The following is a 16,328-nucleotide window of genomic DNA, read 5'->3' as shown; positions in this document are numbered from 1 at the left end:
ATTCTCAGTGTGGAGCGTCCGTTCCCTGAACCGTCCACCTCAACACGTCCGATGTAGTTTGCCTTTTTCCTGATGTCTTCAGGCTGTGAGGGAGGCCTCCGATCCTTCCCTTCAGTGCGGAACCAGAACGTGGACCAAACTGTCCCTGGACCGGTGTAGCTGCAGGAGATGTCCACGGCCGAGCCCTTGGGGGCGCAGATGTCTCTGTGGGTGTAGGTCACCATGTTGCACACAGAACCCTTCACACCTGAGAGAGAACATTTCCAAGCAGAGTCACAAAGAGATCAGAATAATAGAAGAGAGATGCTAACAAAGAGGGGACTCACACACTGCAGGGGAGGGATGGCGCTCGTATCCTTGTATGGCACAAGACACACTGTCTGGAGAAGTTTCTTTGGAATAATAATAATAATTATCTTTTCTTTCTCCTTCAATTTTCCCTCCATTTCTAAACCAGCTATTTGCAAGCCTCGTCGTTCCACAGTCGTCGACACATCTCATGTAATAACCGTCTTTTTCGATCCTGAGGCCTGGAGGGACGAAAGACAGGAAAGATATTTCATTCAAATCTAACTTCACACAAAAGGAATATTTTTTTCTTTTTTTGTTTGAAATTTGTGTGTGATGGAAACGTCTAGTCGGAGAAACGTTGCTGCTGGGGTCTTACTCTTGACTTCCAGAGTGACCCCGGGGGATCCGGTGTAATTATCCAGGTCAGTGATGATTCTGAATGTGTAGGTGGCAGCGTCGCTCTCTCTCAGGTTGGAGATTGTCAGAGTGCACCACTTGTATCCACACTGATTCTTCACCCGGCCTGCGTACTCAGGCTCTGTTGTCAGGTCCACTGGTGGGCCGTCTCTCTGCTCAGTGAACCACAGTGTCCTGTGTAACTTATTCGATCTTTTTGGCAATCTGTCTGAATATGACGTGTAGTTGAAGGTGCAGTTTATCTCTGCACTGAATCCTGTCAGTGTGCAGAGTCTCATGGATCTGTACTTCACCTCCCACTCAGTGTAGGAAGGAGACACTGCAACATCAAGGGGGGAAACGGGAAGGAAAAACTTTGAACAATTTAACAATGAATACCTTTGCATTTTTATTGCAGGAAGACTATTTTGATCCAGCGTGAGGCTGCGTGACGCTCGTCTGCCGCCTGACTGAGTCCCTTCGGTTCAAACGTGCCGACACGAGACGGGGAAATTGAGCTTCGGGTCGGACCGAGCCGAGATGGTTCGCTATGTTCAAGCCGAAAAACTCTCAAAGGTCTGTTAGAACTGGACCGAACGGAAGATCTTCAAGACCCGAGAAGTGTCTTCAGGAGCATGGGCGAGGAGCACGCTCGGTCAGAAATGACGGCGGCAGAACCTCAGGCTCCAACTGGGACGGGAACGCCGAGTTATCTGAAGAGAGAGGACTCTCGGCGGTTCTCTGGCGACTTTCTACACTTTGGCGATCCTTGAAATCTCCTCAAAAAACAAACGGCGAATGTAGAAATAACAGGACGGTATCCAGATACAAAGGTGCATCTCTGTCGCGATTTCCGTCAGTCGCCGTGTGATGCTTCACGAAATAGAAAGGAGAAGTTCGGTACCTTGGAGGGACAGGAGCAGGACCACGAGTCCACTCAGCGCTTCGGTCGGACTCATCGCCGCTCCGGCAGATGACCCAGAGACACCAGTCTCATATTAGCCTGGAAGAACCTGTGAGAAAGAAGTGTCTTCAGTGTGTGTTTGAGGGTGGGGTGGTGGCAACGCTGCATTTAATTCAACTTCCTTCCTCTTTCCAATGTAAACTCCTTTGAGGAGAATTGAACAAGATAAAAATGTGCGATCTCACACCGGCTGAGAAACAGTCTCAAGAAAACCCTCTGAAAAAGATGAGCGAGGCCTGTCATTTTCATCATCGGTACAATTCAACTATGAGAGACAGAATGCAGAGACATATTTATTGTTACACATTAAAAAAGAGGATCACCAGTAAACATGATTCCACCTTTTTTTTTTTTTTTTACCAAAAACCAACTGTCATAACAGTTTTTTTTACACCGTTAAGGTTTATTATTGCTATTATATAAATTTGAAGTCATTATCTCTGAATTAATTATATAGAAAGGGAATAAAAAAAACAGTCAACAATCTGGAACATTTTTGTCAACAGTTTATTCTTTTATATTTTTTAGGAAGTGAATTAAAAAAAAACCCACTTCTCTCATAACACAAGAAAACAACAAGGACACAACAGGGTTGACGGGAACCTGCATGCTAAAGAGTAAAGCTAGCAGGCACAACAGTATTAAAAATAAAGCCATATACCAGCCACCTAAGCGAGCGGATACTGCGGGCTTCAATAGGAAGAGTCATGCTAACAATTGTGTGTGTGTGACTCAGTTTCTTCTTTGATGTGTGACCGCTGTTGGTACGAACACACATCCATTTGAATGAAGCTGCTTCTTCCTGTCTTGCTGTTCCCTACTTACTTTCTGTAGTCTAGCGGCCATCATATTTGTCCAACTTTACATGCCAGGCTTTGAATTCCTACTTTTGCACTGCCTGACTTGTTCATACCAGAGATATGATATTAAGTTGTGAGAGGATGGTCAGCCTTTGTGAGCAGAACTGTGGTTTCATGCCTAGAAAGAGTTCTACAAATGCAGTATTTAATTTCAAAATGTTAGTCGAGAAGGTGCTTCCTATTCCCACGTGCTTCCTTCCGAGAAGGAAGCTGCACTGTGCCTTTGTAGACCTAGAAAAAGCATCTGACCGGGTGCCGAGAGAGGAACTATGGTACTGTATGAGGAAGTCCAGAGTGACAGAAGTATTTTAAAGTATTTTAGACTGGTGCAGGACATGTATGCTTGCTGTGAGACAGCGGTGAGGTGTGTTGTAGGGGTAACAGAGAAGATCGAGGTGGAGGTGGGGCGACATCAGAAATCCGCTCTGAGCCCCTTCCTGTTTGCAGTGATGGACAGGCGTAGAGATGAGGTTACACAGGAATGATGCTTGCAGATGACATGGTGATCTGTAGAGACAGCAGGGAACCGGTGGAGGACAATCGACAGGGGGAGGTATGCTCTGGAAAGGACGGGAATGAAGGTTAGCTGTTGCAAGACAGAATACATTTTACACTACTGGCACCTGAAAAAGGTATGGCAGATATCATAGAAGGTACTTTGAATGAAAAGACTTGTAGGAGGCAACACAAAAACCCTTCTCGGGTATGTATTATGATCGCGCTGGAGAAAACACGGTAAGGTACTCCAGACTGGGATTTAAAACGCAACATGTTTCCGCCCGGTTTCAAACCGAGGACCTTTCGCGTGTGAGGCGAACGTGATAACCACTACATTCCGGAAACTTGTATACACCACTCAAAAGAAAAATAGAAATGATAATAAAGCAATGTGGATATGCCGATTGCCTTAGACAATAGCAGTTAATGTAACGCACACCACTTTGAAACACAATGCAAACATGGATTTTTCTTTTGGGGGCTTTAAAAGGCAAAGTTTCAATTAGATCACCCACCGTTCATGAAACCATCAATATATGAAGAGAGACTGAAGTCGTCAATCCACTTTTTCCATTGCTGTCAAACATTATATTTACAGATATCTCTCACACAGTATGATCTAGTCACTTTTTTTTGGGGGGGGGGGACGAGAGGACGCTGGCGCGCTTAGCTGCCGCTTCCCGCTCTCAAACCAACCAATCTAACCAACTAAAGACAAATCTCTCAATAGTTACAGTCCTCCAGCCAAGTAACCAAAGTCTAATCGCCCTATAGCTACCGTTACTGTCTCGATCTCTCCACCAATCTACCTCCATCTCACAGCCTCGACATCCCCCCGGACTGCTTGTGTTCTGCTAGCTAGCCAGCTAGCGTCTCGAAACTCCGGATCCCGACGGCGCCTAGCAAGACGGCATCTCCATCGGCCGAAATCTGCTTGCTCCACCTGCTCCACCATCTCTTTCTCCACCGGCAACTATCTCCGACATCCAGCTCCAGCACCTGCCTCCTCATAGCCCCGGGTATGACACTCAGCTACACTCCGAAGCAACTCCTCCAGCTCATCCCAAAACTGCCCCCCCCCCACGACACTCCTCGCCACACTCCGTAACCATGGACTTCTTCGTCGACCCCGCTACATTCACCGTGGCTCCCGTCGCAACTTTACATACTTTCGTACAACAGAAAATTCAATTCCAACGCTATGGACACAGCACGGCTCACGAACCGGACCCCAAACCTCTTCCCCGCGTCATCACAATAAACCGCGTCATCATCCCCGCGTGAACTATTTAAACCTCCGTCAAATTCCAACTTCCGCCCCATCCACTTCACAACAAAAGGCAATAAAAATCGCTCTCTTCAATACAAGATCCCTCAACAATAAAACCCTCATATTAAATGATTTCATCTCTGATAAACAACTTGACCTTCTGTGCCTAAATGAAACATGGCAAAAACCCCAGGATTATTTCTCTCTCAACCAAACCACCCCCACTGGATACTCTTACCTGGACAAACCGCGCACTGAGGGCAGAGGAGGAGGGATTGCTGCAATTTTCCACAAAGATCTCCAACCTCGCATACTCTCCGTCCCTTCTGCCTCTTCTTTTGAACACCTGACTTTTAAACTACCCGGACCCAAACCACTCATCACAGCGATCATATACCGCCCCCCCCAAACCCAACCCATCTTTACTATCCGATCTCTCAGAATTCATCCCCTCGCTATTTTCAATTTCAACCACCGTTATACTTCTTGGCGACTTTAACCTTCATATTGACTCCCCGGACTGTAAAGATGCATCTGACTTCTTGGACCTACTCAACTGCACAAACTTCACACAACACATCACCTTTCCCACCCATAACCACGGACACATCCTTGACCTGGTCTGCTCCACTGGCTTACAGATTCACAACATCTCCAGTTTTGATCTCTCCATATCTGATCACCTGAACCACTCAAACCGCACGACAACATCTCATCCACTTTCACCCCGGAAAAATGCGACCTCCTCATGCCATTTTTCACCTCAAAGACAGACACCATCCATAATCAACTTGCATCCTCCTCTGCCACCACCCCAGTCCCAGAGCCCCTACTCACCTCCCCTTCTATCCACCGACTCACTCACTTCTCTCCAATAACTACGGCAGATCTCACCAAAATACTCACCACCATGAAGCCATCCACCTCCCCCCTGGATCCCATGCCTTCAAATCTTGTCATAGCCTGCCTCACCCCCCTTGCCCCACTCATCACCGATACCATTAACGCCTCCCTCGCCTCTGGAACAGTCCCCACATCACTTAAGCTTGCTGCCATCACCCCTCTCCTTAAAAAACCTGGCCTCGACCCCGACGACCCCAACAACTTCCGACCCATCTCCAACCTCACATTCCTCTCAAAAGCACTGGAAAGAGCTGTCACAGCACAATTAAATCAACACCTCTTCACGCATGACCTGTATGAAACTTTCCAATCCGGCTTCAGAAACCAACACAGCGCTGAAACAGCTCTCATCAAAGTAACAAATGACCTCCTTCTCTCCTCTGACTCCGGATCCCTCACCGTCCTCCTCCTCCTCGATCTCAGCGCTGCCTTCGATACAGTCGACCATCAAATCCTCCTCGACCGTCTGGAATCATTAGGCATCACCGACACCGCCCTCTCCTGGTTCCACTCTTACCTCTCCGGCAGATCTCACTACATCAACATAAACAACCATACATCTTCCACCACCCCCGTCCGACACGGAGTTCCACAAGGTTCGGTTCTTGGCCCTCTACATACTGCCACTTGGACACATCATCCGCCGCCATGGACTCCATTTTCACTGCTATGCCGATGACACTCAGCTCTACATAAACACCAAAGCAATCACTCCCGAAATCCTTTCTTCCCTCACCGACTGCATCACAGACATAAAAACCTGGATGAACCAAAATTTCCTCCAACTCAACAGCAACAAAACAGAAATGATCATATTCGGCCCAAAACCCTTGCTCAATTCCTGTCACAATCTCGCACTCTCCATTGATGGTCGCTCTGTTTCCCCCTCCCCCCCGGTAAGAAATCTTGGAATCTACATGGACCCTGCACTCTCTTTTAGGCCACACATAAACCACATCACCAAAACATCTTTTTTCCACCTCCGAAACATAGCACGCCTCCGACCCACTCTTTCACCCTCTGCTGCTGAAACACTAATCCGTGCATTCATCACCTCCAGACTCGACTACTGCAATAGTATCCTATATGGCCTCCCCTCTAATGCCCTTCAAAAACTGCAATACGTCCAAAACTCCGCTGCCCGACTACTTACCCGCTCCCCTTCCAGAGAACACATCACCCCCATCCTCCGTCAACTTCACTGGCTGCCCATCAAACAACGCATCCACTTCAAGATCCTCCTCACCACCTACAAAGCCCTCAACAACCTCGCCCCCCCATATCTCACCGACCTTCTACGTCGCCGCTCTCCAGCGCGTCGTCTTCGCTCCTCGGATGAAAACCTCCTCGCTCCAATCTGTAAGTCCAAGTACCGCACCCTGGGAGACAGAGCCTTCGCCATCGCCGCCCTCTGGAACTCCCTCCCCCCGGCCATCCGAGAGTCAAACTCATTGTCTTCCTTCAAAAATAACCTCAAGACCCACCTCTTCCAAACCACCTACAACACCTACAGCTCTTCCCATTAACAATGTTTATGTTCTATGTTTTTCTGTCGTCAACTTGTAAAGCGTCTTTGTGTACCGTGAAAAGCGCTATACAAATCGTATGTATTATTATTATTATTATTATTACTTGTTTACAACTTCCAATCGCAACTCCTCGTTAGTATAGTGGACAGTATCTCCGCCTGTCACGCGGAAGATCGGGTTTCGATTCCCCGACGGGGAGGAAACACTCTTTATTTCAAGAATGTCTCTTCTTTATCCACGAATTGTAACTCAAGTATTTTGTATCAGAGAACAAACATCCAACAAAAGCAGATAAAGCGGCACAAAGGTGGACACCACACACTCTCGGACTCCTGGCTGCGGATGTGACGTCGAGGGCTCACCGGAAATACGTCATATCTCGCTCACGAACAAAATAAAATACATTTTAAAATGTTAATGTGTTTATCAAAAAAATAACCAAACATGTGTGAGGCTAAATGACAATAGTGAGTTGATGGTGGAACCACAAACGACAATAATGACAGTTTACGGATTTAATGATGTTTCTTCTTTACAATCTATTTTTCTTGTTCTTGCCTGTTCCGACGGGCAAAGCCGTTGTCTGCCGTCTGGAGCACCTCGGAGCCAATCAGGTGTCATCTCAAAGTCTCGCCACTAGATGGCGCCAGGCGATTGGCTGGACTCACCCGCATCTGGACTGAGGAGACGAGCAGCTGCTCGCTGATTGGCTGGGCCGGGTCACACGATCGCACACCTGTGTCCATCTTGTCATTAGTCCAGTGAACAGTATCTACACTTTCGCAGAAAACCGGGGTTCGAGTCATAAACGGGGAGGAAACATCTTAATATACACAGGTGAGGGATTTACTGCCATTTTTATTTACATTTAAGTTTGTTTAATTGTGTGTGTGACCCCTGTTTCCTCTTTTCTGTGTGAACTCTACTTGTACGAACACACATCCAGTTGAATGAAGCTGCTTCTTCCTTTTCTTGCTGTTTTTCTCTGAGGAGTTCATAGGTCGATGATGAACGTTGACTCGAGATAAGACGAATTCTCCTCTCAGTTTGTGGGGACACTTTACTATCACTTGTGTGATGGACTGGTAACCAGTTAGTTATTTAGTTAGTTGTCAGTAAGGAACGGGAGAGGCGGGAGGAGGTTCAAACCACTGACAGGAAATGTACCCCCCAAAAAAAACAAAAACAAAAGGAAAATAAAATAACACAGGTTGATATTTTGTCCGTTTTTGTGGCTCCTGCCACGGGACCGGACTTTGTTGTCCCGGTGTGTTCAGATTGTCATTCAGGGAAAAACGTCACAACGGCCAGGAACTAATCAAGCAAGAATGGTTTATTCAAAGTCAGGAAAATACACTTAGGAGATATCCCGGGCCAGAATGAATGTCACCCCGCGAGGATCGTTCGGCTCCTCCAGACACCCGCTGAGACGCGTCCAGTCGAATGTGTAGATGAAGAAGTTCTGGCCCCGATCCAAAGGATCAGGCTCATTTTATACCTTTTGGCCAAAAGGGTCGGAGGAAGTCCTGACAATGGCTTCCCCGACCCCCCCGTTTTACGCTCTCTAGGAGTGCGACCATCTGGGGTGCGGGGCCTCGTAAATTGCGCTTCGATCAGAGCTGTTGGTCGGAGGAAGTTTTGATAAACTTCCTCCGACCCCTGGTTTACGCTCTTTTGGACTGTGAGCACCTGGGTTGTGCAAAACCGTGCTTTGATCGAAGTCGCGGCTCGGAAGAAGTCCTGATAATGACTTCCTCCGACCCCTGGCTCTAGTCGATTATCCCCGGGGTGTCATTGGAACAGCAGGGAAGCTGTTTGCTTTTGCTTGGAGGTCCAGTCTTCTGCTGGTAACGCGATGTTCCGAGGAGGGGGAACTGCCTTGGCGCAGTGGTTGAGGTGGAACCACGTCTTATGGCCCTCTACCTGTAGGCTGTGCGATGTCCGCTGTTGCACTCTGAGGGGGCCGTACCACCTTGGCGTCCACCGGCCGCTCTTGAACCTCTTCACATACACCCAGTCGAGAGCCTCGTCGTCTCGGTCCGGTTTTTCTTCGTCTGGTCCAGGCCTACGAGAAGACAGAAACGCTACAGAACCTGTTCGTGCGGCCCAGTATGCATCCGATAACACCGGAAGTGGTCCTGACATTGTTGGGACTCCACCCGCAGGATGTTCATACCCTCTTCCGGTATGAAGTTGATGCAGCGTGTACCCGCATTGATCATTCTGGGGTGTGTTTCTGATATCATGTAGTGCAATGGGTAATGCTTCCAGCCATGTCAATTTGTCTTCAGAATCTGCCATTATTTTTTCCAATTTCATTTATAGAACTCCGTTGGCTCTTTCCACCAGTCCCTGACTTTGGGGGTGGTACACTGAGCCATACTTGTGTCTGATACCAAAATGCTGTTCTACCTGTTTCAAATGTTTTTCTGGGCTAGCATATTGCAGGATTGAGGTCATTTGGGTTGTCGTAAGGGATCGGCCTGCTGGGGAAAGTAGTCGTCCGAGGAATACCGCTGATTGACAGTGTTTAGTTGTACGTCATTCAATGAACCACGTAGGCAGCGATTGAATATACCTGGAGAATTGGCCAAGCCCTGAGGGAGACGGGTGTATGTATACTTATTTTTGTAATGCGTAAAAGCGAGTTGGTATCGGCTGTTCTCATGCAGTGGGACACGGAAAAAGGCATTGGATAAATCGAGAACCGTGAACCATGTCTGGGCTGGCGTTATTGTGCCAAGAATAACCAGTGGATTGGGAACGGCTTCTCGAGCCGTCATACACTGGGCATCGACTTCTCTTAAGTCGTGTACCATTCGCCAGGTTCCATCGGGTTTTCTAACTGGCAGCGATGGGGTGTTTGATGCCGAATTTGAGGGAACCAACGCACCGGCTTCTATTAAACCGGCTGTGGTGTCACGGATTCCTTCCGCTGCGTCCGGTTTAAGTGGATACCGCGGCCTATAAATAATTTCTTGTTTAAATGCAAGCTCGACAGGTGGGGTGTTAATAAACCCTACATCAAAACTGCCCTTAGACCATATATGGTCAGGGATCTGTGATAGCATGGCTTCGGCAGCGGGGTGATCAGTTTTCTCCCTGCCATGGTATCTTTCTAGATCCATGTCTTGTGGTGTGGAGTTATTAGTGGTGTCAGACATGATTCGATAATATTCTGTCGATGGAGAATAGACAACGCTTGGCAACTGGATGGGTACCCAGTCGGTTAGTAATGACGCTTGTTTTGTCATTGGTCCTCAATTTTTGGCCTCACCTTTGATGTTTTGTAAGAGCGAGCAGTGTGGCACAGCTGTGTCAGACATGCGATACCATTCCATTTGTTTAGATGTCAGTTTAACGATTGCCGCTACTCCCGGCTCTCCCACGATGACGTCTCCCGTATGCAACACGGACGGAATTTGGTCAGCAGCTGCAGCCCATCGCTCCGCATAGGTCTCGTCGTCTTCCCTGGTGTCGTACATTGTGACATGCGGGGGGTCCGGCGTTGGGCCATATGTGCCCTTGTTCATAATCCATGACTTCCAGCGATAAAAGGTAGTAAGCGGTCCTGATTGTCCAGCTGTCTCTGGAGTTAGTAGCATCCAGTAGATGTGTGCCGGTGTTACTTCTTCCTGCGTCTGGGAGCTGTCCGTCACCATGAGCGGCACATCTTCGGTCGGGACTGTCGATGCCACTGTAGTCCCATCTGGAAACATGACTCTGACATCGTCATAGCCGGGCGCGAGAGGGGCAGTCTTGATTTAGTCCCTGAGACCCCCACCATGGTCATGAGGGCAGACGATGGTTCTGGAGCCAGTGCAGTAGGTAAAGTTGAAACAGTTGCTCCTGTGTCCACCAACGCCTGCACTGTCTTGTTGTTCACCATGAGTTTGAGCCGTGGTTCTGCCGTGGGGGCGGGGCACCCCTATTGGTCATTTGACGGGTGTCGCTGCGATGCCAGGTCAGTCATCGGGGCCTCGTGCGCCGCGGGGCCCGCATACTCTTGAGGATGTGGGTTCTGCCGATTAGACTGCCACATCCGAGGCGGGGGTTGACCGCTCCACTGCCGGGGCGGTAGTGATCGTTGTTGCAAGTTCGGGCAGAATCGCCAGAGATGTCCCATCACTCCACATCCATAGCATGGACCCATGATATTAGGCCCTCTCCTTCGGGGGCCCTGTTGCATTACGAGTCCCTTCCCTCTCCAAGGGAAGGGAGGTCTGTTATATGCGGAACGACTGGGCGCATCTTGCCGGTACAAATTGATTGGGGGGTCATCTCGGGTGACATGTGGTGGGGAAGCCGGAGGCGGAGTGCTCTTCTTAGCTTCTGAGGCTTTATTTTGTGCTTTCTTCAATTGGAGTTGCATCAACATATTTTGTGTTGTTTCCTGATGAGTTTTGAGTTTTCTCTGTTTGTCTGCATGTCTGTCAACAGCATGAGCCACCTTCAGAGAGAACTCCCGTCCACTCGCATCCCATCAACAGGGGGTCATCCCTCAGGGTATTCGATATATTATCTGGCAAACCATTCAGCACCGCTGACCGGAACCACGCTACCGCAACATCACTCGGTGGGCCTTGTGGGCAAACGCCAACTCCGGATTCCCACTCTCCTGCGGCTCGCATTAAGAAGACCACGCCTGACTCGCCTTCTTTCGGGGAATATTTAATAGCAGCAGCATGAGTCCAATTCTGAGGGAATGACTCTCGAATGGCAGTATAGAGGGTGCCATGCACCTGTCTGAGAGGTGTTTCATGTCCCAAAGCGCTTGTGCCATCTTTTGTTTCTATATCAAATATTGTGGATGCTGTAGTTCCACAAGCAGCCAATATGCTGCGTATATCTCCCAGGGCCAGGCTGGTTCCCGTAGTAACATCCATCAATGTAGTGATCCAGGCTCCCCCTCCTTGGCCAATAGGGGGCAGTCTGGCTACTATGGCGGCCACATCTGCCATTGCATCGGGCTTATGACGTTCTTGGCCAATCTTATCCATCACGAGGGGCATTACACTTACTTTTTCGGGTCCTGGGCTATTATTCCCAGACGGGCACGTTCCGCCCGACCCCTCATCCTCCGTGCACTCTGACTCTGTACCGCTCTCTATCTCACTATAGGGCACACTCTTCCCGTGACTCTTCGCCGCTCTCGCGGCTGTAGTCTTTGACCTTGTTATCATTTGCCCCGTGATTACAACATCCTATTTTTTATCCTTCCCTTCGCCTAACCGTCTTGACTTACTTTTTACCTTCTGATTCCCCTGTGACTGCGTTACTGTAGTACTATTCAACTGGTGCCCCGTTTCATTTATAAGTGTTATTAAACTCTCTCGGTACTCCTGGTGATTTCCCCAGGCCTCCCTTACTTCTGATCTAAGTTTATTTATGCATGTAAGCGCTGCACCCTTGTCTTGTTCTAGTTTTACTTGCTCAAGTGGGTTCTTGCAGCGACTTAAAGCTGCTTCTACTCGTTCGTATGTTTTCTCAGCATCAGCCAATAGGATTTTCAGTTTACTACGTTCATCCAACCAATATTCCATCGCGGCTTCACACTGTCTCATACTTTTGTCGACATCATTATCAAAACTGGTACCTGCATTCACTTCCTCTTGCTCCTTTTGGGTAGTGCTACTTGGTTCTGAAGGAGGGGCAGACGGCATGACCATCTCTCTTGCTCTGTTCTTCACGTCCGGCCCTCATTATCAGTGTCTTCATCGTCTGTTGGGAGGAGTTGTCCCCTCCCCTTTACTGTCCCGGTAATTTGAAACACGGGGAGGAGACGAGTTAAAGTCGCTGGGGGTGGAGTAAGGAGGAGGCAGGCTGGGGTGGAGTTGCCGTCTCATCTGAGTTTGATGTTTTGCCTTTCCTGAACATGCGGTCGGGGTGGTGGTGACAGCTGCGCCTACAGTGCAGCCCTCTGTTTGTCCCTCCATTTTTGCCACAAGGTTTGCAATATGTGGTAACATACTTACTCGTTCTGAGGCAATATCACCTTTCTTGGCCCACTTCCCAGTGATGCGCCTCCATTTAGGCACGCTACATTCTTCCTCCCGCCCGGCTTTACAATAAGATATTTCCATTTTTCCGCTGAATAACTGTGTCTTAAACATTCTTGTTAAAGGTCCGGTGTAATCTGGTTTTGGCCAATAAGTTCGCTTTTTCTCATGTTTTTCAAATTGTTTAAGTTTTACCGTCATCATCTGGGGGTGGTGGTGTACACCCCGGACGTGAGCGTTTCTACAATCATATTCCATCTATCGGCGAAGGTGGGGGAACCACCTTTACCCTCCTCCGCCAGCACCATCTTACAATCAGTTTTCCTTGTCATTCACACAGCAATCTGCACTTTCACGCCTACTTCAACAGGCTGCCAGTTTACGTTTGCACCCTTAGGTTTCCGCTGACACTGCTGCTTCAGCGATCCGGCACAGCATTCACACACAGAATTCAATATACGTATATTATAACTCTTACCCTTACCCTTATTTCCCCCCCCCTTTTGTTTTTCTTTTTCTGATGTTCTATTGTTTTTTGTCTTCCTAATATTCCATTGTTTTTTGTCTTTCTTTGGCTTTTTGAACACTAACAGTCAGCACGGAGTGATAACTCCCGATTGCCCTGTTAGGTGGGGTCGTAAAACCCCCACTGCGCTTTATTGCCGGTGTCTCAGAGATTTCCTTCATCTCGACTGGTCTCAGACTCAGCCGCCATAAATTTTCTATATTATTTAATTATTTTTGGTTTCCAAAACAAAAATAAATAATGGGAACGGTATTTTGAACACTAGCGATCCACACGGCGCGATCAGTTCCGCTGATCCACGAGGTGGAGTTTTCGGCTCCCGCTGTCTTCTTTCACAGCGTCTCAGAGGTTTTCCTGACCTCGACTGGTTATGGATTGATCACCGTTCTCCAGGAGTCCTCGACTCCTCCGGAGGTTCTCTCTCAACCTCAACTTCACTTCACTTCGGATCCCACACAATAACCCTCTGACTCCCCACTTTGGTCGATTAGTTCCTCTCCGTCTCTTGTTTTCCCGATTTATTTTCAAATTTCGGTTTTTAGTTTTTTCCCAATTCCAGGCTCTACTCTGTATCAGATTACGGTCACCCGTCGATTCCAGTAATTTATAATATCCAATCACGTTTTTTGGAAAAGGAAACTGCTTACCTTTAGTTGCGCGCGCTGTTTGGAATCGACAGTTTCCGTCCTCGAATACCTTCGAGCCTGCTTTTTTCCCGCTGAGAAATCACGTCGGGAAGACCACACCGGTTGACGATCACATTTGATAATCACGTCGGGGTCACCAATTTGTCAGTTTTTGTGGCTCCTGCCACGGGACCGGACTTTGTTGTCCCGGTGTGTTCAGATTATCATTCAGGGAAAAACGTCTCAACGGCCAGGAACTAATCAAGCAAAAATGGTCTATTCAAAGTCAGGAAAATACACTTAGGAGATATCCCGGGCCAGAATGAATGTCACCCCGCGAGGATCGTTCGGCTCCTCCAGACACCCGCTGAGACGCGTCCAGTCGAATGTGTAGATGAAGAAGTTCTGGCCCCGATCCAAAGGATCAGGCTCATTTTATACCTTTTGGCCAAAAGGGTCGGAGGAAGTCCTGATAATGACTTCCTCCGACCCCTGGCTCTAGTCGATTATCCCCGGGGTGTCATTGGAACAGCAGGGTAGCGCATTCCTTCACCTTACATGATGGGGTCTCGCAGTTACATTTTACAGTCTTTGAAATTGATAGTGAAATAATGATGTGAGGTTGGAGATTCTATCATTTGACGTAGGGGATTTTGCAAGTCCCTCTCTTGACGTGAGCGTCCTCACGTCACACAAGGACGACAATCAAAATAAGTAAATACAATGAATGTATGTAAACACAATGTATTATAACAGAATATTCTAACAGAAGGGACAAGGGTCAGTGAGGAACAAACCGTTAAAAGTTATCTTTTGAGATTTTTACAGTCTGTCAATGTGTCTCTGTTAGTTTACTGGACGGTCTCTTCTCCTGTCATGCGGAAAAAAACAATGTTCAATTCCCCAACGGGGAGGAAAGACTTTCTTTTTTTTTTTGATTTATTACCTTTTGTGTATTTCATTTTAACTCTTGTAACAGAAGGTTTCATGCTAACGCACTAAGCTAAGGGACACAACAGGGTTGCTAGAAAGCTGCAAGCTAAAGAGTAAAGCGAGACTGGTAGAAATAAAGCCATATATCTGGAGCACCTCGGAGCCAATCAGCTGTCGTAGCAAAGTCTCGCCACTAGATGGCGCCAGATGATTGGCTAGACTCACCTGCGTCTGGAATCAGGAGATGAGCAGCTGCTCGCTGATTGGCTGGATCTGGTCACCTGATCGCACATCTATATGTCCATCTCCTGAGTCCAGTGGACAGTAAACATCTAGTAAACATCTTAATATCCACAGGTGAGTGATTTCCTGCACTGTTTATTTACATTTAAGTTAGTTTAGTTTAGTTAGTGTCTGTGAGATCTCTATTTGTATGAACACTGTTCAAAACTGTGCGGTCCAGTTTTACACACTCGGTTTTTAATTCCTCCTTCTGCATTGCTTGTCATGAAAGTATTTTGTGAATAAATGTGATGTTTTGGTATTTAAACACTGACTTTGAGTCTTTGCACTTCTGCTGATCATGATGATTTGGAAAGACTTGCGCGAGAGCAAGCAGAGCTGGCAAGTAAACACAAATGGACAGACATGAAAAAACTTCAGCCTGCAGACCAGCTGATTGTCAAAACCTGGAACGCGCTTCCCGTCACGTACAAAACACCGCAGCGTGTGAGTCTTGCCGTATTGACCGTGTTTGGATCTACATATGCATGCGAGCGGTCGTTCTCACACCTAAAACACATCAAAACCAACTTGCGGTCACGCTTAACAGACGGAAGCCTAAACGTCTGCATGAAGCTGAACCTCACCACCATCAACCAGACTGCAAAGACATTAGCAAAACCCTGCACCACCAGAAGTCGCTTTAATAGTAAGAACTACTTTTCTTATTAATAAATACCTTTTCATTTATTTTGAACAACATGTTTTAACAGAGTCTTATTATAAAACATACATTGTTGGTCTTCTTCCATTTAGATCAGAAGTTGCTGACCTGAAGTTTTCGGACGTGTGGGTAAATAAGCAGAGCTGGCAAGTAAACACAAATGGACAGAAAAAAACTTCAGCCTGCAGACCAGCTGCTTGTTATAATATTGACAATGGACGGTCGTTCTCGCACCTAGAAAACATGAAGACGAACCTGCGGTCACGTTTAGTAGCGTTATAATTAAGAAGCACTTTTCTTGTTAAGTTACTTTGTTATAGCAAAGTATGTTGTTCAAAATAAATTCAGTCTTATTGTACTCGAAAATTGTTGGTCTTTCTCTTCCATTTAGCTGTTTTCGGTATTAAAATATACATATGGCTCTCTTAGGATCAGATTTTAAAATATGTGTTTTTTTTGTCTCTCAGTCAAAAAGGTTCCCGACCCTGTCCGAGATGATTGGACAACAACAGCTAGTGTCATCAGCTCCGCCCTACCCTTCACCGAGTGTCCAGGATGTGCAGCCTCAAGTCCGACAACACGACCAC

The 16,328-nt window shown here is 47.4% G+C and overlaps 1 long non-coding RNA gene across 1 annotated transcript; it reads right to left on the bottom strand.

Moving 5' to 3' along the window:
* Window positions 1–2,144: 2,144 nt before the first annotated feature.
* On the bottom strand, window positions 2,145–3,618 carry LOC147228553 (uncharacterized). The gene is made up of 2 exons (XR_015106930.1): window positions 3,525–3,618; window positions 2,145–3,071 (listed from the first exon to the last, which is right to left on the bottom strand). It is a non-coding gene; the product is annotated as an uncharacterized LOC147228553 (long non-coding RNA).
* Between the last annotated feature and the right edge of the window lie 12,710 nt (window positions 3,619–16,328).

Source organism: Fistularia commersonii, chromosome 12 (assembly GCF_037954325.1).
Source record: "Fistularia commersonii isolate RoL2024-O1a breed Wild chromosome 12, RoL_Fcom_v1.0, whole genome shotgun sequence".
NCBI lineage: Eukaryota > Metazoa > Chordata > Actinopteri > Syngnathiformes > Fistulariidae > Fistularia > Fistularia commersonii.
Note: the sequence above shows the minus strand (reverse complement) of the source record. Positions and strands in the feature narration are given on the sequence as shown.